Source organism: Lactuca virosa, chromosome 5 (assembly GCF_052849685.1).
Source record: "Lactuca virosa cultivar CGN04683 chromosome 5, Lactuca_virosa_CGN04683_v6, whole genome shotgun sequence".
In the NCBI taxonomy this organism is placed as follows: Eukaryota; Viridiplantae; Streptophyta; class Magnoliopsida; order Asterales; family Asteraceae; genus Lactuca; species Lactuca virosa.
In genome coordinates, this window is record NC_136430.1 from 250,898,931 (window position 1) to 250,922,581 (window position 23,651).

Here is a 23,651-nt window from a genome sequence, read left to right on the forward strand (position 1 = left end):
AATTCCAAATTAATTCTTGATCAATACTAATTAAAACATATGATTTCATATTAATATATTAGAACTTATAATATATTAATAAATCATATATAATCTTTCTCAAGAGTCCATCCTAACAAATTTTACTGGTGTTATGCAACCCAAATAGACCATGCTACTCTCGGGTCGAGTACTGTGACAACCATCAAAATTTGAGTCGGTTCTAGATTTGAATAAACTTAGTTGCACATATACGCACGACACATACTGGACTTAGTGACTAGAAGCTCAGTTATAACCAACTAGAAACTTGGAAGCAACTAGAAACAATGGATAATGTACTTAGATTTCACATTGATATGTGAATTCTACAACTACTTAACTGTAGAGGCTATCCATATTCGGGTCACTCTTTGACTCGAACACCTTTTCATGAATCATATACACACATCATGCACTTGACCTAGAAGTAGAAATTAGGTCAAAGTCTCATAGAAACTTAAGTCAAAGTTGAAGACTAGGACTAGTATACTTGATTCCTCAATTTCGCTTGAATCTCGGAATCACTACATAGAATGCCAATAAACCGATAAAAATAAATTACAAACATTATTTATAACTATAAAAGAGTTATAATACCATAAGATAATTTAAAGTCTCAAATATTCTATTTATTTTGATATCCAAATTTTTACAAACTCTCAAAAACCCTAAAAACCCTAAAACTTAAATTTTATAAAGTTTAACATCAAGAATTCTATAAAAATAGTGATGAAACTTATAATATTATCTTAAAATAATTAAATTCAGGGAAATATAATCAAGGAAAATAAAAAAATTTAAGTCATTAACATTCATCCTTAATTTTTAAGTCAAAAATCAAGGTTTCATGAATAAAAACTTGATTTTAGTGCACATTTTATATAAAATTTAGATATTTTATAAAATAACTTAAATTTTATAAAACAAAATGAATGAGAAAGGGTTATTATACTCAAAATTTCGGACCCCTCTCTTCCCATATCTCTCTCTCACACTCTCATTCTCCAACACACACACATCTCTCTTCTTTCTCTCTCTAGAAAACTCTCTCTACCTTCTCTCTAATTTTTTTTTCTCCAAACACCACAACCACAGCCTCTTAACCACGAAATTATGGATATTCATAAGGGTTTTTCAAGCCACAAATAAATTTAAGGTAAAGAACATACATCTCTTGAAGATCCACAACAATGATTTAAGCCATGCATGTGCATTTTACTTCAAAAACCGACTTCTACTTCTTCATCTTCTTCAAACTTATTTTCTTTTTGTTAAAATGGTTTTTAGAACATCATGGATGTGTTTTAACACCATGCATGTATGATAAACAAGGTTGCATGTTCATGATCTTAGTGCAAAAATCGATTTTAAGGATTAAAACATCAAACTCAAGTTAAGAGTTTTTGAGAAACAAAATTTTGTTCATAAATGAATGTATACATTTTGATAAGTTTTAATCTTTTGATCTCTGGAAACATGACTAGAATATAAGTTTATCATGATATCTTTTAAAATATTTCAAAAGATTTACTCAAAGAAATGATGAAAACTCATTTTTCTAACCAATCACCATGCATGCAATCTGCCAGATTTCTTTACCTGACTTTAAACTGTCATATCTCACTCATTTCTTAACCAAAATTCTGGATTCATTTTCTGAAATATAATATTTTGAGTTAGCTTTCAAACCCATCTGACCTCACTGGAAAATTCAAATATTTCGATTTTTAGCAATTTTTACAAAACTGTTGCTCAATCAGCACCTTTTTGTGAATACTAGTTTTGTATTGCATGTTCAAAGATCTTATTCATCACTAAAAATCAAGAAAAAATTAATTTGAGCACTTAACACCATGTATTAAGAGGTATAAAAATATCTTGATTCAAAAGCCTTTGGAACATGTTGCAAAAATTCTCAAAGTAACATCAATAATGTTTACCAAAATCACAAGAATCAAGTTTCTCTATAATTGTTTGAGCCTTTAGGCATGTTTTTCGACATCAAAAATAAGAAAAGAATTTTTCATTGTTATTAAATTGTTTGAAGTTGCATTCTGGAAATTTTCAGCTCAATATATATTTTCATTATTTTTACATGAAAATAATAATAAAATAGAGTGTTAAAGCATATAAAATACTTAAACTTGTAAATAAATTCTGGAAATATTTGCGGATGACCCGTTAAGTTAATAAACATCTCTCATGAAGTTTCATCGATTTTTGTTACTGTTTAGTATGGTTTTTAATTTTCTTTTTATTTAGCTCTAATAAATCATAAAACCACATTAGGGAATGTGAAAATATTATTTCTTATTTTTCGCAGCTTGTACCTTATATTTAAGACTCCGAAAAATATTTTGGGAATTTTTGAAAATGTATATCTATTTTTCTTGAATTTTTGTGTTTATAACGGACTAAAAACAGGAAAAATAGTTTTACTCATCCAAAATTCATGAAAATTTACCAGAAACTCTTATAATATGTTAGGATGATACATAAAATTTTTGATGATTTTTATCTTCTGTATGCTATTTTTCTTTTATTTTCCCAAGATTTAATACACTTAAATGTACAAAAAACAGAAAAATTGTGTTAAACTTTTTGAAAACACATATTAATATTTTTCCTAGATTATGTACACTGTAAAATAGTTACACAAAAATTACAAGAATTTTTCATGATAATTTACTATTTTTCCATGATTTTATGATTATTCATGGAATTAAATGGTGAAAAATAGTTAGACAAATCAAAAATTCAAGAAAATTTATCTTAAGGTCTTTGACTTCAATTAAAAATGAAATACAAAGTTTGGGAAAGTTTAGAACTAAATTGATTTCGTTTTGAATATTTAATCATTGGAACACCTCTAAAATGTTAAATATTAACATTTCAATAATGGAAATTTTCCACTTAAATTGTTATATAACAATTGATTCTTTGAAACTTAATTTCCACAGAAAAATGTTTGTAACTTATCAATATTAAATTTTGACACATTATTGGCATAATTCTATTGTAGTAGTAAGTATACTAGTATTAGATTTCAATTAGAGACTCATTAGTGTGTAACATCGTTGTAGGAAAACGATAGTGGTACGAGTGGAGCGTAGATCAAGGCATCATTTGCATCATCTCAATGCATTGTGAGTATTCACCACTCTCCCCTATTTTCGGTTTTTAAATGTTTTGGGGTGGAAAAGCATGTCCTAAACTATTTATGCTCATTGTATTTATTTGACTCGTATAAACTTGGTTGCTATATTTTGCATATTGTGAGTATTCACGCACTCCCCTATTTTCGGTTTTTATGTTTTAGGGTGGAAAAGCATGTCCTAAACTATTTATGTTCGTTATATTTAGTTGACTCGTATAAACTTGATTACTATATTTTGCATATTGTGAGTATTCACGCACTCCCCTATTTTCAGTTTTTATGTTTTGGGGTGGAAAAGCATGTCCCGAAAAACTATTATTTGAATGTTGTATTTAAATTGATTTGTATCAAACATGATTGCTATTTTATTGCTATATCTCTCTATGTATGTCTATGCAACACGGAACATGAGAACTTATCGTATTAAGGCCCTTCCCTTATCTCTAACCATTAACTCTTTGAGCCAATGGTCATTATGGATAGCGCTATTAGGAATTGACAACTCCTCACTCGCCCTATTGCTGGAGTGCATGATACTATATTAATCTATGGAACGATAAGCATAGATCTTGATAGGGCTTCAGTCATAGGTTTGGTTGAGAACTCATTGTTTGCTCATACACATACAAACTTGTTATTTATTATGGCAATAAACTCGTTTATCAATTATAGCAATCAACTTTGTTTCTTATTATAGCAATAAACTTTGTATCTCATTATAACAACGAACTTTTGTTACTAAATACTTATTTACTTGTTTTAGCAACAAAATTGGTTGCTTCTTATAGTAACAAACTTGTTTGCTCCTTGTAGCAATGAAACTTGATTACTCATTTTAGTAACAAACTTTATTTCCCATGAGGATATGAACGTTGCATCTCTTTTGGGCAACATACTTTATTTCTCATGATGACAACGAACTTTGTTTACACAAACTTATTTACTCATTTTAGCAATATATTTTTATCTATGGAAACTTATATCAAAATTTGATTTCGATTCATGAAACCAATATTATTTTTAAACTTGTGAGTACTCACCAACTATTTTTATAGTTGACGCTCGTTTTACATGCTTTTTCAGGAATCATCGAGTAAGTGGCACTTAGGGACACTTCAGTTTTAGGAGCATTCGCATGTGTTGTATTTCAATTTACATTGTAATTTCTTTTAAAAGTTGTTCAAACCCATTGTAAAATTGTAATGATTTTTAATACTATGGTTGGTGTTGTCTTTTAACTTTTGCTATGAAACCCTTTATACTGCCACGCCTCGTGTTTCCGCTTTAGCGGGGTGTGACAGGAAATGGTATCAGAGCTGAAGGTTATAGAGAATACCGGTTTTCCTTTGGAGAACCACAACTATAGCCAAAAAATTTCAAAATGTTTTTAAAATACCGAACATACTACTAGTATAACTAATTCGAGTACGCATTATTGGACTTTAACTAAGTATAGCCTGGCCAACTATGCTTAATTAAGGAAACTTAATGTGAGGCTTGAAACGGTTATAGTAGAATTATGTTCAAAACAATTTTCAACTTAAACTTTTGAAAAACAAAATTTTTGATTGCATATTATAGGCATTCATCTAGATACACTTAGAAACTAAGTTCACTGTTATATCAATGCCCTTATTTAGAAATATTCTTATCCCTTATCAAGTGCTAGGTTAACCACTTAGGTTATATCACTAGCCACTCTAAGAGCAATGCACATAGTACTGATAATGGGTATTCCTCGGTAGCTATTGACTTTAGATATAAGGTTAGTAGTTAGATATACACTAGTAATAATCTTAAGTCGAAACCAATACCAATTATCCCTCAATACCTCTTCATCGTCTTCGTACTAGAGTTACAACTAGGAAAAAGCGTTTCGATACCGACATGAATGATAATTGGAGCATCGCGTAAGGATGTAGATGAGTCACCACTAAGTAATCACTTGGATACCATTGGCGGGCATTCCGGATTCGACTCACAAGGAGACACAAAGGTTTAACCTATTGCTACTAATACGTGAGACCTTATTACTATGCTACGATTTAGCTTTAGGTTGTTTCCACCTTCAGGTTAAAACTTAACATAGGATATCCCTTTGACCTCTATAAAAGGCCACGAAACTGCATTGACACCATAAAACATTTTTCAAACAATTTTTCTTGCCCTTTATCTTAGGGAAAAAGACATCGGTACTCGTCTTATACTCGCCTTGTACTCGCCTTAGTATTTAGGTACGATCAGCTACACTAATATACTTATTCCTTACTTCTTAATCTTCCATCGAAAAATTATTTCGTTTCATCGGTTTTATTTATCATCGATAAAATACTTTATAACCACTTCATACAACTTACTAGACATTTCCTAACAATGTAAGCCATATTCTCGCTAAAAATCTTTTGACAACTTGCTTTAACTTAACACTTTTCTTCAAAACTCAATTTAACCAATATTGGTTTTAACCTTGCTATTTCAATTTCATTTCAAATTCATTTCAATGGATTGATGTGCTTTTAAGGTCATATAAACCATTTTAAACATTGCTTACCATTTTGACACGTCTTCGAAAAAATAGAAACATTTTCTTTTATAATCGTGTTTAAACTCTTTACTATAAAACTTAAACATATGACGTTAAAGTTCATATTATGTGTAAAAGCTTAATCGGATCTTCAAACCACTTTTGTTTTAAGACTTTTGACTACTTCCCCATTTAGGCATCGTACTTTACTTAAATGTGTGTTCTTGAAACCCAACATGGTATTTTTACAACTTTCTAATCCAAATGTGTTTACAAGAGATCACTGATGCCTACAATTCAAAACACACCTTATTTGTTTATTTTATTTCAAATTAGTTTTATAATATGTGTTTATAAAACTTACAACATTGCAAAACTTAGTGTTCACTTTTAAATTTCCAGTGACACCTTCAACAATGTATAATTACTCTTCTAAATCTATTGAGTCTTTACCTTATATGTTTTAACTATTATTGAACTCCATTCTAAAAAGTCAAATTGTCAGATTTTCAACTACCGTTTGTAGTGCTTCTTCTTTTTCACAAATGGAGTTTAACTTAATAAGGTAACTCGTGATTATTAGCAAACATTCTAAGACTCTCACATGTCTATTTAATCATCAATATACATCAAATATTAAAGTTTGAAATATATCTCAACCTGGTTTTAATCTACCTATAGGTATTGTTCTTATAATTTTAACAATAACAATCATTGCCGCCGCTACCTTCCTTTTTCTTTCCCCCGCACTTGATTTCTTGCTCTCCTTATGATTTTAGATCTCGCACACCCATAATAGTAACATAATACATTGTCTAACTTTGTTTCTGTCAATTTTGTTTCTCCTGGTATCATGTTTGTACACATACATACTAGAAGTCTATCCTTTCGTTTTGAGCGATTAATACATGTATAGCCGTGAGGAATAATTTTTATTTAGTCAACTTTGATATATTCAATTACGCCTTTTTATCATATACATCTTGTTTTTATTTTGAAATCTCTATAAACAAGTGATCCTTATTTGCATTTGCTCTTTCGTTCTAAATTCAGAAACTTGATATAAAATGCAATTTTCATTGTATTTTTCCTTATAATTAATACACAAGATGAATACTCTTATGCTTATAATTTTTCTATATCCGGAAAATATATGTGAAGGATATGTATCCTTATGTTTCTTCTTTTCTTTAAATACATCAAGAATTTTGAATTTTACGATTATCTATTCTCTAAATGATTGTTTTTGTAGAAACACTAAACTATGAATGCCCTATTTTGAAGATTGACATTTTTACACCTTTCTTAAAATAGTAATTTACTTTGCAATTTTCAGTGAGTTCCTAAACTCTCAAGTTTGTTTTCATAAGTATTTTGACTCCTCGTAAACTTAGATTTGTCCTGACTTAGACAATTAGTCAATTTTTCAAATAGCCTAATATCAATAATTTCAATAAAAAAAAATTTCCCTTAATGACGACTTAAACCTTTAACTTTAATTAATCTTTATATTATTTTACTACTTTGTTGGATCGCCACACATGTATCTTCATTATCTTGGAATTATTACACATTTTGATAATAGTGAGATTAATTATCATTTCTAAACAGACATTTTGATAACAATGAGATTTTTAATCACTTCTAAACACTTAAAATGCTATATACACAATGTGATTTAATTTATCATGAATTTTCATCGCCTCCATTTGCACCAATGACTCTCTAAATATATTTATTCTTCGAATAAAGTTTTATTATTGTAAGAGTAACCGTAGTAGTAATTATAGCCTCGGAGATGCTCAATCATTCGTAATTTATTTTGTCGACGACACTTAATTAGCCTTTACATTTGAGATGTACCAAAACTTCGTTGCCTACCCTTAGTACGTATTTTTAGGAACTTACCCTCAATCGCTTCTCTTTCATTTGTGCTACCCCTTCTTATTTCAAAATATATCCTTTCCAGATGTAGTAGCCAACCCGGAAGTGAACAAATTGTTCCTAATCTCTTCTTTATTAGGCGGCGAATTTACACTTAGTGCTAATTTAGAACGCGACTTCAGGATCAATGCGGATTTAACGCTCAGTGCATTTAGTGCTTCAGCAAAACTTATAGCTCTCTTAATTTAGATAATATCTAACTAGATGATCTTTTTCGACTAGGTCGCCATGTTTGGATCATGATTTCCATGATCCTAATTTCTCGCAATCTAAATTGTAGAACTCGAATTAAGGAAACATTAATTTGACTATAGCTAAAGAATTGGGCTTTTCCCTTGAGGAAATAAACCCGAAATAATCAAAGAACATTGCAAGCCACCACCTCTCCAACTATATAATTGTATTCGACTGATTTCTAATAGAATACGTCACGAATTGAATTTTGGGGCGAAATTCTTTCAACCGGGGGAGAATGTGACAACCGTCAAAATTCGAGTCGGTTCTAGATTTGAATAAACTTAGTTGCACATATACGCACGACACATACTGGACTTAGTGACTAGAAGCTCAGTTATAACCTACTAGAAACTTGGAAGCGACTAGAAACAATGGATAATGTACTTAGATTTCACATTGATATGTGAATTCTACAACTACTTAACTGTAGAGGCTATCCATATTCGGGTCACTCTTTGACTCGAACACCTTTTCATGAATCATATAAACACATCATGCACTTGACCTAGAAGTAGAAATTAGGTCAAAGTTTCATAGAAACTTAAGTCAAAGTTGAAGACTAGGACTAGTATACTTGATTCCTCAATTTCGCTTGAATCTCGGAATCACTACATAGAATGCAATAAACCGATAAAAATAAATTACAAACATTATTTATAACTATAAAAGAGTTATAATACCATAAGATAATTTAAAGTCTCAAATATTCTATTTATTTTGATATCCAAATTTTTACAAACTCTCAAAAACCCTAAAAACCCTAAAACTTAAATTTTATAAAGTTTAACATCAAGAATTCTATAAAAATAGTTATGAAACTTATAATATTATCTTAAAACAATTAAATTCAGGGAAATATAATCAAGGAAAATAAAAATTTAAGTCATTAACATTCATCCTTAATAAGTCAAAAATCAAGGTTTCATGAATAAAAACTTGATTTTAGTGCACATTTTATATAAAATTTAGATATTTTATAAAATAACTTATATTTTATAAAACAAAATGAATGAGAAAGGGTTATTATACTCAAACTTTCGGACCCCTCTCTTCCCATATCTCTCTCTCACACTCTCATTCTCCAACACACACACATCTCTCTTCTTTCTCTCTCTAGAAAACTCTCTCTACCTTCTCTCTAATTTTTTTTCTCCAAACACCACAACCACAGCCTCTTAACCACGAAATTATGGAGATTCATAAGGGTTTTTCAAGCCACAAATAAATTTAAGGTAAAGAACATACATCTCTTGAAGATCCACAACAATGATTTAAGCCATGCATGTGCATTTTACTTCAAAAACCGACTTCTACTTCTTCATCTTCTTCAAACTTATTTTCTTTTTGTTAAAATGGTTTTTAGAACATCATGGATATGTTTTAACACCATGCATGTATGATAAACAAGGTTGCATGTTCATGATCTTAGTGCAAAAATCGATTTTAAGGATTAAAACATCAAACTCAAGTTAAGAGTTTTTGAGAAACAAAATTTTGTTCATAAATGAATGTATACATTTTGATAAGTTTTAATCTTTTGATCTCTGGAAACATGACTAGAATATAAGTTTATCATGATATCTTTTAAAATATTTCAAAAGATTTACTCAAAGAAATGATGAAAACTCATTTTTCTAACCAATCACCATGCATGCAATCTGCCAGATTTCTTTACCTGACTTTAAACTGTCATATCTCACTCATTTCTTAACCAAAATTCAGGATTCGTTTTCTGAAATATAATATTTTGAGTTAGCTTTCAAACCCATCTGACCTCACTGGAAAATTCAAATATTTCGATTTTTAGCAATTTTTACAAAACTGTTGCTCAATCAGCATCTTTTTGTGAATACTAGTTTTGTATTGCATGTTCAAAGATGTTATTCATCACTAAAAATCAAGGAAACATTAATTTGAGCACTTAACACCATGCATTAAGAGGTATAAAAATATCTTGATTCAAAAGCCTTTGGAACATGTTGCAAAAATTCTCAAAGTAACATTAATAATTTTTACCAAAATCACAAGAATCAAGTTTTCTCTATAATTGTTTGAGCCTTTAGGCATGTTTTTCGACATCAAAAATAAGAAAAGAATTTTTCATTGTTATTAAATTTTTTGAAGTTGCATTCTGGAAATTTTCAGCTCAATATATATTTTCATTATTTTTACATGAAAATAATAATAAAATAGAGTGTTAAAGCATATAAAATACTTAAACTTGTAAATAAATTCTGGAAATATTTGTGGATGACCCTTTAAGTTAATAAACATCTCTCATGAAGTTTTATCGATTTTTGTTACTGTTTAGTATGGTTTTTAATTTTCTTTTTATTTAGCTCTAATAAATCATAATACCACATTAGGGAATGTGAAAATATTATTTCTTATTTTTCGCAGCTTGTACCTTATATTTAAGACTCCGAAAAATATTTTGGGAATTTTTGAAAATGTATATCTATTTTTCTTGAATTTTTGTGTTTATAATGGACTAAAAACAGGAAAAATAGTTTTACTCATCCAAAATTCATGAAAATTTACCAGAAACTCTTATAATATGTTAGGATGATACATAAAATTTTTGATGATTTTTATCTTCTGTATGCTGTTTTTCTTCTATTTTCCCAAGATTTAATACACTTAAATGTACAAAAATTAGAAAGATTGTGTTAAACTTTTTGTAAACACATATTAATATTTTGCCTAGATTATGTAGACTGTAAAATAGTTACACAAAAATTACAAGAATTTTTCATGATAATTTACTATTTTTCCATGATTTTATGATTATTCATGGAATTAAATGGTGAAAAATAGTTAGACAAATCAAAAATTCAAGAAAATTTATCTTAAGGTCTTTGACTTCAATTAAAAATGAAATACAAAGTTTGGGAAAGTTTAGAACTAAATTGATTTCGTTTTGAATATTTAATCATTGGAACACCTCTAAAATGTTAAATATTAACATTTCAATAATGGAAATTTTCCACTTAAATTGTTATATAACAATTGATTCTTTGAAACTTAATTTCCACAGAAAAATGTTTGTAACTTATCAATATTAAATTTTGACACATTATTGGCATAATTCTATTGTAGTAGTAAGTATAGTAGTATTAGATTTCAATTAGAGACTCATTAGTGTGTAACATCGTTGTAGGAAAACGATAGTGGTACGAGTGGAGCGTAGATCAAGGCATCATTTGCATCATCTCAATGCATTGTGAGTATTCACCACTCTCCCCTATTTTTGGTTTTTAAATGTTTTGGGGTGGAAAAGCATGTCCTAAACTATTTATGCTCATTGTATTTATTTGACTCGTATAAACTTGGTTGCTATATTTGGCATATTGTGAGTATTCACGCACTCCCCTATTTTTGGTTTTTATGTTTTGGGGTGGAAAAGCATGTCCTAAACTATTTATGTTCGTTATATTTAGTTGACTCGTATAAACTTGATTACTATATTTTGCATATTGTGAGTATTCACGCACTCCCCTATTTTCAGTTTTTATGTTTTGTGGTGGAAAAGCATGTCCCGAAAAACTATTATTTGAATGTTGTATTTAAATTGATTTGTATCAAACATGATTGCTATTTTATTGCTATATCTCTCTATGTATGTCTATGCAACACGGAACATGAGAACTTATCGTATTAAGGCCCTTCCCTTATCTCTAACCATTAACTCTTTGAGCCAATGGTCATTATGGATAGCGCTATTAGGAATTGACAACTCCTCACTCGCCCTATTGCTGGAGTGCATGATACTATATTAATCTATGGAACGATAAGCATAGATCTTGATAGGGCTTCAGTCATAGGTTTGGTTGAGAACTCATTGTTTGCTCATACACATACAAACTTGTTATTTATTATGGCAATAAACTCGTTTATCAATTATAGCAATCAACTTTGTTTCTTATTATAGCAATAAACTTTGTATCTCATTATAACAACGAACTTTTGTTACTAAATACTTATTTACTTGTTTTAGCAACAAAATTGGTTGCTTCTTATAGTAACAAACTTGTTTGCTCCTTGTAGCAATGAAACTTGATTACTCATTTTAGTAACAAACTTTATTTCCCATGAGGATATGAACGTTGCATCTCTTTTGGGCAACATACTTTATTTCTCATGATGACAACGAACTTTGTTTACACAAACTTATTTACTCATTTTAGCAATATATTTTTATCTATGGAAACTTATATCAAAATTTGATTTCGATTCATGAAACCAATATTATTTTTAAACTTGTGAGTACTCACCAACTATTTTTATAGTTGACGCTCGTTTTACATGCTTTTTCAGGAATCATCGAGTAAGTGGCACTTAGGGACACTTCAGTTTTAGGAGCAATCGCATGTGTTGTATTTCAATTTACATTGTAATTTCTTTTAAAAGTTGTTCAAACCCATTGTAAAATTGTAATGATTTTTAATACTATGGTTGGTGTTGTCTTTTAACTTTTGCTATGAAACCCTTTATACTGCCACGCCTCGTGTTTCCGCTTTAGCGGGGTGTGACAAGTACTTACCAATAATAGTTATGGCCTTAGACATCTAATCCAAAAGTCTCCCACTTGGATAAGTCTAAAACTATTATTGCAAGTAAGACTCCAAAACCCGACTAGCAATCGTAGCTCTTAAAGCCGCTGTCGAACTCTGACCTAGTCAACGACGCGTCTATTAGATAAGGGATCATATATTCCTCCATTCTAGATACCATATAGACTGAGACATGGATTATAATCATACTCTCTGTCCATCTGTTGTTTCCTGATTTCCGATTTATGACGACTGACTAATTGAACAAATCAAATCAGTCCAGGCCCGGCCGAGCACTTACGATTGTCATCACCAAATCATCGAGCGGCCCACAGATATCGCAATTATCCCTCCAAGAGTAAAAGGAATGGATAAACTTCGACTCATATGCTTGCTCTATTTACTCATCAAATCACACACAACAATGCGTTTTATAACACCAAGTTACTGGTGCGTTTTCACATTATCAATGTGTAACTGACTTGTAGACTGCAACTCATATCTCTCCATTTGAAGTGATTCAAATGAGCGTGGGTTTAATCCAATACTCGAATCTTATTCCAGGAGCACTCATGAATACTGCAACTATGTCTAAAACATCTAGACATACTACAGACCCATTCATGATAGTCTTGCCTCAATACCTACTTCCAAATTATGATCGACTGTGGATGGTTTGAATAACCGAGTTATTCGGGAAGTCAAAACATGCAAAGTGAAACACAAGAATAATACTAATCTTATATGGCCCAAACACTTTTGAGTCATATTGATTACTCATTATTCATTGTATAATGTTTCGAATTATCAACTTAATACTTGAATTAAAACAATAGTTATGTCATGCTCCAAGCATGCACACTATGTTTGTCTATGGTCCTTTCTTTGTGAAATAGATCAATTGAAAACATTTCAATGATGCTCATTTCACAATTCCAAATCCTTATCGTAAATGTAAGAACACAAGATTCTTTGCCATTTACAGAAATCTGTTAGATTCTAAACTTATATGCAATGATCCTCTTGTAATGACTATGCATAAAAGTCACAAAGGCTTGGCAATAGACATTACAAAGTATTCCAATGGAGAGCAATTCCATGGAAACAAAGTCTCACATTCAAAGTACATTCCTTTGAATATCCTTCTTGCATTAAGTTTTTTTAATTTTACACAGATTTAATGAATAACTTCCACCTATGGAAACATTTCCATATTCCCATTTTGACTATCACTTCCGAACAAGAGTTGCCTCTTCTCAGAATATGGCAATATGGTCCTTCCAAAAATTTATACTATACTTCCAACTGTCCATGAGCAACGAATCTTGTAGACTTCAGATTGTCCTCGACAATTGCTTAATCATTTTTTTAGTCATATCCAGTTGTAGTCCTTTTCCCTCTTAATGCCCTAGGCATTTATAAAATTTAGAACGGATGAATATTACAGCACATGTAATCGATCCTATATCTGAAGCATATGGGACACGATTCATGATGTCTCACACAATGACACGATACTAGACCAGTCTTTTGCTATAATATTTCTATTTTTATTTGCCATGTTCTCAGAAGTCAGATTATGAAAAGGGATGTCATAATCATAATCGAATTTTAGAACGCAAATAATGTTCCCATATATAGAATTTCCTTATGTTGAACCATTCCAACATAACATTCATATATATATACTTGACTAAATTTGATTAAAATCTCAATCTAAGCTTTTAGAATTGGGACGAAGTATAATTTCCTCTCCCTTAATTATAGCAAAACAACTTTTCAAAACCTGTAACTTTGCAAATTGAAACTTTTGTTTTCTATAATTAACATTGCTAACTTGCAATACTTAACATAATGATCATGCTCCCACTAACATGACAATTATTAGCATAACACTTATGCTCCCACTAGCTTTGACATGTATCTAGAAATCAGCTGGACTTCTAGAAATCAATACTTATTGACTTTCTTTCCAAAGTTCAGATTTCTGATACGAGATGCTTTGATAAAACTTTATCTAAGCTTCCCAATTTCATACACCTTTCCTTAGATAGCTCACATGTGTGTCTAAACAATTACGAAGAGGGATGTCGTAATCATAATGCTTAGACCTTTTTCCATTCTCACTAGTCCATGTTAGTGTGTCGGTTAACCACACACGCTCCACTAACGACTTTGAGAATGCAAATATCACAATTGCTTACTTAAAATCTACCTAGTGAAAGCGTTTCCTCACCATCATTTTCATGAATCGGAGAGAAACCTTATGACACTTAGATTTTTATGGTGTATGTGTTCCTATCCTTGTAAATTTGTCAGAACCATAATCACAAGACAAGGTTAGTGACAAATCCAAACTCATATGGACTGAACTTGTTTAATCTTAGTTTTCTTGCCACCCGGCAGCACAAGGGCCTACCATTGCTTCCAAGTTGTTATGCAAACAATTGAGAACTCATAGAACTCACATGCATAGTCAACTTTAACTGGAATGGGCACAGAAACAAGAATATGTCAACACGATAGGTTACAAACCTCAAGTCGTATGCTAGTGTTTAACAATACCCTTGATTAGTTCTTGAAACCTTTCAAGATCTTTAAGACTCCCACTGACCTCTTGACATATAATATTCTCTTGTCAAGAACCATTCCTTGACAAAGCAAATATATTCAAGGGTTGGTGCGGATTCTTATCAAGACAAACACTTCACACAATTGGCCTTAGTTGGTTTTTGTTTTATCCAATACATCACAACTCACCAATTTCAAATGTACAAGAGTAGAAAACATTTTACTCTTCATTTGATAAGTGTTTCAAAACCTTCTTCACATTATGTCACTCAAGGCTCGATCAAGAGTGTTACTCTAAGACTCAATTTTGGAAACGAAGTATGATTCATCTTTTGATTAAACCATTTCAACAATTCACGATTCCTCTTCTTAGCCAATCAAATGCACCAAGATATCCTTAGAGGATCAATTGTGATACGGTTTTTCATAATCATTAAGATGATCATAAAATATGATACTAAAGTACTCTCCCATCTTTTCAGATTGGAGAAACCTTTATCTTTCTACCTAATTTAATTCTTCTCATTCGTCCTGCCATACATTGAAACTTTTCCAATGTTTCAGAATTATACTTAAACTTGTAAGCATAACCATATTTACTAAACTTTAGTAAATCATGACGAATAGCCTTATCGTTCTTTGCTGTGGACCTGATCAGCGCACAACCAAGTGTACCCGATCTCCTAGTCCTTCACTTGACTCACATATGCATGTGAACAAGGAATTAGTCTTAATTTCCCAAAGATGAAAATTTCCATTCATCATACAATACAGGTTGCATGATTCCAAGTTTCTATCCAACTGAAACTTGGTTGATGAGAATCTTTCCTTATTTGGTAAATTATGACACTACCACAAACGAAAGAATCAAATCCATTTTCTAATATTGTTATCAATGGAATCATATAAACAACAATTTTTCACAAATGCCATTGTAAGGATACTTTAACATAAATAAATTTCAAAAATTTTCTTTTATTTATTAAACTGCGGAAAAACTTATCCTTACAATGCAAATACAAATGAAAACTACGTTGTTATCTGTTCCTAAGCAATCTATCATAACTCTTAAGCAGAAGCTTAAAATTCTGATCTTCGAATCATGCGATCGAAATCCATCTTCGCGATCAGATTCAGCATACTCTTCTTCTAAGCTTCCTCTTTTTTTTCCGATTCTACAAAACATCAAAATGCGACCTAGTCACATCATGTAATAAGAATCTCCAAATAGGAACTTAACAGAGTTGGATAGTGGACTTTACCTGAAGCATAGTCAAATTTTTGACTTTTACCATCCTGGTGAACTTCCAGGTAAATAGGGCAGCTTCGCAACCAATTCCCCTTCTTTTGGCAATAGAAACATATGGACTCTTTAGTAATGGTACATGGGACTATCTCAAACTTAGCCTTTCTCTTTACCATTTGCTCAACCAGGTTGACTATGGTCGATCCCTTTCCATTAGGAAGAGAAGACTTTTCTGGACTTCCAATGTTTCCATTGTCAATGTCCATGTAAGTTTGGGAAGTAGATCTTCCAATCAAATTTGCTCTACCAGTGCCCCAGATCATTGCTGATTCAGCAGCAACAAGCAAATATGTAAGATCATTAAGGGTCATGTCGTGGTCTGTCACATAGTAGTCCTTAATGAACTCACTATATGACTCGGAAAGTGATTGAAGAACCCAGTCAACAGTCAACTTCCTTGAGACTTCGACACCCAACTCTCCCAGCTTGTCAATATGAGACTTCATCTCCAAGATGTGAGTAATAATAGACACCGCTTGCCAATCGGGATTGAGTGACCTTGCATTTTTCAAGAACTTGTAGGTTAGGGAGAATAATTGGAGGAAGTGGAGGAAGTGAAGTATGATTTCCATTCTCATTAATGCACAACAAAGGATTAATCTTTCACCTTGATCGCCATTTAGGATATCATCTTCATTAGCAAAGCTTTATCCAAAAGGATAAAGAAGACCATAGTTGTCATAACTAGACATCTATGAGGGAGAAATCCAAGTTTAGTTGATTTAAGTCCTTAATATAACACCCAATATGAAATATTAAGGCTAGGACCCAACACAATATTTTATAACTTGGAAGAGGGATGTCGTAATCCAAGCTACAAAATATTTGAAGGTAGGTAAATGACAATTTACCAATTTCCACCATGAAAAATGAAATTTAACATTAGGGTTTAAATGAATTGAAACTCCTAGATCTTTTGCGATTCATTGAACTATTCAATGACATGTTTAAATGTCGATTGTACCCTTCAAATTTCTGACTGGGATGCCGAGGATCACAAACAAGGAGTGAATAACCATGCAAATTAACTTGGTACACTTATGTTGGATTAGTGTCTAAGTCCATAACTATAATTGGTATGTACTTGACCCGATTTGGCATGGTCCATTTGGGTTGCATGACATCGGAACAATTGGATAGACAAAATGAGAAAAAGGATACTTATGATTTATATTAATATATTATAAGTTCTAATATATTAATATGAAATCATATTATTTAATTAGTATTGATCAAGAATTAATTTAGAATTAATCTAGTGATCAAAAAGGAGCTAACTAAATATTGACTCTTATATATATATATATATATATATATATATATATATATATATATGTGTGTGTGTGTGTGTGTGTGTGTGTGTGGTGGACCAAGTTCATTTAGGTTGGGCTAAGCTTTCATGGATAGTCCATGGAGTGTTTAACCCATGGATCCTATGGAAATGAAAGGTCATGGGTATTATGGTTTACATGAATGTAACCCTAATCCTCCACACTATATAAAGAGGGATATGGTTCATGAAATGGGGTTGAGTGCTAAGCATTAGTGTGGGTACACAAAGAGGGAAAACCGATTTCAGAAGTGTGAACCTAAGTATCCTTATTCTCTAGTTATTCCAAGGGTTCTTGGTGTTGTGTGAACCATTTGAGGTGCAACACTTGAGGCACTAGGCTCTTAAAGGTTCAAGACTTCAAGCTCCATCAAAAGGTATGTCATTAAATTAGATTCTTGTATTGTATATACTTCTTATTATGCTAGTTAGGATGAAACCTTGGAATATTGAATATTTGCATGTATGTGACAACCCGAATTTTTTTTTTATTATTTTTGCCTTGCAAAGCTCAGCCAGTCAAGTCAACTGGATGTCAGACTCATTTCTGCTATCATTTAGCCTCGTTTGGAGTCCGTTTAAAGGTTCAAAGCTCAGTACATTCCAGCATTGGAATAGAAATGGATCGCGTAAACTTCTAGCACCAAAATCGAGCCTTACACTCCAACATCAGGAGTGTACGGCCACACACTGGGTGTGCGGCCGCACACCCCTCTCCTGGCAGCACACTCTCGTGTATATAGGAGGGACTTAGCCTTCTTTCATCTCTTTTCACCCTCCCGAGCCTAGAACTCGATTTTTCTCTCAACTACCATCTGATTTTGAGCTTAGATCTTTGAGTTGATCTTCAAGTTACACCAAGAACACACACTTGTTCTTGGTGATTTTGAGCCTTCTCGAGCTTCCGGATCGTAAGTACTTCTTCCCAATGCTTGAATCTTGTTAAGAACACTTGTTTAAGTCCTTAGAAATGCCCAGAACTCGTGACCTTATGGTGTGTGCGGCCGCACACACTCATGTGGCCGTACACCCCTCAAAAACCCTCAAAACACCCTTCAAACACCCCTAAAGGCTTCCATATTGTAAGTACCATCCCCTAAGCTTGTTACTTACTAGATATGAGCCTTAGAAAACGTCCAAACCATGTTCATCAAGGAGTGTGCGGCCGCACACACTCATGTGGCCGTACACCCCTTTGTTTAGTGCTTAAGGGCCTCCAAAGTGCCTTTCTAGCTTCAACACTTGATGAGCATCAGTCCTACAAGCCTCCCCACCATTTGGAAAACGTTTTGTGCACACTTTACCATGAGTGTGCGGCCGCACACTCCCCTGGCCGCACACCCATAGCCACACCCTCCCTCAAGTGGCCGTACACTCCCTTTTAGTGAATCACATGTGATTCCAACACTTGGTCAAAGTGTTTCCTAGTCCCGTGAGGTGTTTTGTTTCATTTGGTTGCTTCTAAACACTATATTTATGTCAATATATGCCATTATATGTCATTTTGGATTCGTTAAGACTCGGGACTTCATTCGTGGAACTTCTCATCCTTACACGCGTATTCATTGAATCACCCACATCAGGTGAGTTCATACCCCGTAATGAATCTTTTAACTATTTTCAATGTTTTAAGGGGGGAATACAAGATGAACACAATGATAATTGTGTAATTGTTTGTTTCAAACATCTTTCAAAATATTGTTTATGCCTTTTATAAGTGATCAAAACATTTCAAAAACTCTTTTAAAGTTATGTTACTACTTCATAGTTTCACAAAACTCCGTTTTTAAAGTACTGGCATAACTTGGTACATAAAAGAGTCTTTTCAATATCAGTTTAAGGAAAACATTAGTAACTATAATAGGTATAGTTTAGAAATCCAGTTCATGCTAGATACAATACACGATAATATAAAGAGAACCCACTATAAAGAGAAACAGGGAGGAATACACCATACTAAGTACCGGGAAAAATCACGTTAATACCTCCCGCTGGATTTGCATTGACACTGGTACGATTTCACGTACCAGGACTAGCAGGCGCGAGATCATAAACCTAATAATATATCTTGCCGGGTTTGCATTGACACTGGTACGATTTCACGTACCAGGACTAGCAGGCACGAGGTGATAAACCTAATAATATATCTTGCCGGGTTTGCATTGACACTGGTATGATTTCACGTACCAGGACTAGCAGGCGCGAGATGATAAACCTAATAATATATCTTGCCGGGTTTGCATTGACACTGGTACGATTTCATGTACCAGGACTAGCAGGCACGAGGTGATAAACCTAATAATATATCTTGTCGGGTTTGCATTGACACTGGTACGATTTCACGTACCAGGACTAGCAGGCACGAGGTGATAAACCTAATAATATATCTTGTCGGGTTTGCATTGACACTGGTACGATTTCACGTACCAGGACTAGCAGGCACGAGGTGATAAAACTATCATAATATATCTTCCTAGTTATATACTAGTTCACATTTAAACCTTTAATTAATCGACTTAGGACTAAAGGCTACTTTAGACTCCCCGAGGTGTATCGTTCATTTAATACTACCTGGAGTCTGTATTTTATTACTTTATAACCAGCGTTGTCATTGCTGAGGTAAAACATTATTTTCCCTATTACATTTACTTGTGATCTTCTCATATATTCATTAATGTATAAACTATATTTAGTTAAAGATAGTCTCGCTTGGGAAAATACCTACTAATACAAGGAAAGAACACCCATAACATTTGATGCCTTGGTAGAAGGCTACGTTTAGTAGAAAGGACCATAATGCTAACCTTATGATTCCCTAATGTATACATCAAAGGATACATATATATATATATATATATATATATATATATATATATATATATATATATCAATAGGATCCGACGGGTAATAGGATGTGTGCTTTCCGCTTCATTTCCTGTTCCTTGTTTGGTTGTGGGCTTGGAACAGATTCACCCAGTCTACTATCTATCCAATTCTAGATATATATGTCCAATATACATTGAGTCATCATGAGGGTACCAGGTATGGGTCAAGTCATAGGACACAGAGTCAATGCACAGTTTTCTAGTTCGGAATATACTTTCCAAATCAGAACTTTGGGTATGCAAAGCTAGAAACTTACCAGTTAAAGGTTTAACCCATTTTATTAAACCAGTATAAACTTAAAGGACTTTATGTGATTAACTCTATAATACTTTAGCTTATACATCACGTATATATATATATATATCATTACTATCCAATAGGTAGTTAGATGTGTGCTTTCCGCCTTACTTCCTATTCCTTGTTTGGTTGTGGGCTTAGGGCAGATTCACCCAACTAACTCTCTATTCGATATTAGATCATATATAGCCAGTATAAACTAAGTGATTATAGGAGTAATCACTGTGGTCACCATTTTATTATAGGAAATAAGAGTTTTCCTTAAAGAATCTTTTCATTAAATATAAAGGAACCATTACAATTAACTCCATGAGTAACAAGTGAATACACCGGGTTATATGATCAAACAAACAATGGGATGTGTGCTTTCCGCCTTAGAGCAGATGCGCTCAATCGATTGTTTGTTTACTCTGAGTTGTACATCACTTGTATACATTTAGTACTCATAGAAAGGATTGTAGAATCATTTTGCGTATCTTTCACCAAAGTAGAAAATATAGGATTTTCTAAGAGGAACTGGCGAACTTTTCTAAACAGAATTTACGATTTATTTATATCACTAAAATCTTATAAACTCACCAGCTTAATTGCTGATCAACTCTTTCAAATAACTTGTATTCTCAGGATACTAGTAGACAGGTACTCGCACTGGGATTCAGAAGATGGAGCAGTATAGCTTCAAGTCTTGTTTGTTATTTGCTTATGTATTCTATGTTTTGTGAACACACCATTTGTAAACACTTTCTTTCTAATGAAATGGTTGTTCATTACTTTGCTTACTATGATACATGTCTTGTGATACTTAACATGACGTCCTCCATCCCAGAACGTTTCCGCCGTTCCGGTTTTGGGGTGTGACAGATTGGTATCAGAGTATTGTTTATAGTGAACTAAGTATATCAACCAATAAAAGATATACTACTATAAATACAATGGGGCTTAAGTGCTCTGGATAATGGTATAGTTTAAAAGTATAACGATAATTTATAAAAATATACCTACTTGCTTATACATGTACATACTAGACCGAGTATCACAATAAGAACAGAACTAAAGTATTTAAAGGTTGAACATTGTCGTCAAACCTGAACAGTTATGTAATCATAGCTAGGATCAATATAGCCTGATCAACTATATTCATTCGAGATGTGACCGACATATGTTTCGGAGTGATGTGGTGTTGCAACGGTCTTAAAACTTACCTAAACACCAGTCGAGAGAACACTAGATCAAGTACATTAGAGTTAGAATACTATAGGAGTATTCTATGATACTATAATGCGATAACAATTTTGAAACATACCAGGAAAATTACATTAAAATACTATAGGAGTATTTTAGGCACTATACAAATAACTTCTGTGATAACTTAAAATACCCTTACGGATAGGTCTATAATCTTGCAATGTATACTTCCAAGGTTATAGATAATTGAGAATTTATAGACTTAGAATTTGTGATCTACGCTCCACTACCTGTTCCTTGTTTGGTTGTGGTTTTGGAGTAAGATCACTTATTCGAAGGTCTATTTAATCTTAAGTTATATACAACTTGTATACATTGTGCAATTATAGGAGGACTCTGTGAGGATCACCCCATAAAGTTACCTTAAATCTCATAGATTCTTTAGTCACTTCCATTCTCGCACGACGAGCCTAGATAGATGTAACCACTTCCTCATAGTAGACAACAGAAGAATCTAGGAGGAACAAGAGCAAGTTCAGGAGGAGTTTTCAAAGAAGGGTCAACCGAAGTAACAGAAACGTCTTATGCGTCACACTAATAAATAATAATCTTGTTAACTTAATGAGCGAGTGGAAACACTGCTCACATTATGTGTTAGGATTATTTTCTTGCATACAACTGGTATCAGTTATTCAGGTAACAGATAGTCATTCGAGGATAGTCATTTCAAATTCATAGAGTTTATTAGGCATAGACTCTTTTATGAATTGTTTCTAGAACCCTATGGAAGTCAGGACCCGATACACTCAGAACTGGAATAACCTTGTCTTTTGCCTCCTCGCAAATCGAACAGACGCACTGTTCTGATAACTCCAACTCAACCGCCACTACCCCCGCCACAGTTCGACCTAGCTGCTTTTCAGGCAGCGGTAACAGCAGCCACGACAGCCGCCCTAACCCAAATTCGCGCAAGTGGTATCAGTGGATCTGGTAGCGGTGCTCACCTAACCGACCACGAAGATACCCACGAACACCCAAGGGAGTGTTCATATAAAGACTTCATGAAATGCAAACCCAGTTCCTTCAACGGAAATGGTGGAGTCATCGCTCTGATGCAATGGTTCGAGAGAACAGAGTCGATTTTCGAGATCTGTTCGTGCCCGGAAGCGAGCAAAGTGAAGTTTGCTGCCTGCACTTTTTTCAGAAGAGCTCTAACATGGTGGAATGGCCATGTTAAGTCACTGACTCTAACAGTGGCAAACTCTACGGGCTGGGAAAACTTGAAGGAGATGATGATGAGAGAGTACTGCCCAAGGGGCGAAGTACAAAAACTGGAACAAGAACTTATTGGGTTTTGAGCATTCTAACACTCCTATGGTGTACATGCAACCCTATAAACCTTGGATCTATGTTTTCTCTATTATACATGCAAATATTAACTATTCCAAGGTTTCATCCTAACTAGCATATTATGAAGCACCTATACTACAAAGTTCTCGTTAGATGACATACCTTTTGATGTAGCTTGATTATAGTTTGGATTTGTCACTAACCTTGTCTTGTGATTATGGTTTTGACAAATTCACATGGATAGGAACACATACACCATAAAAATCTAAGTGTCATAAGGTTTCTCTCCG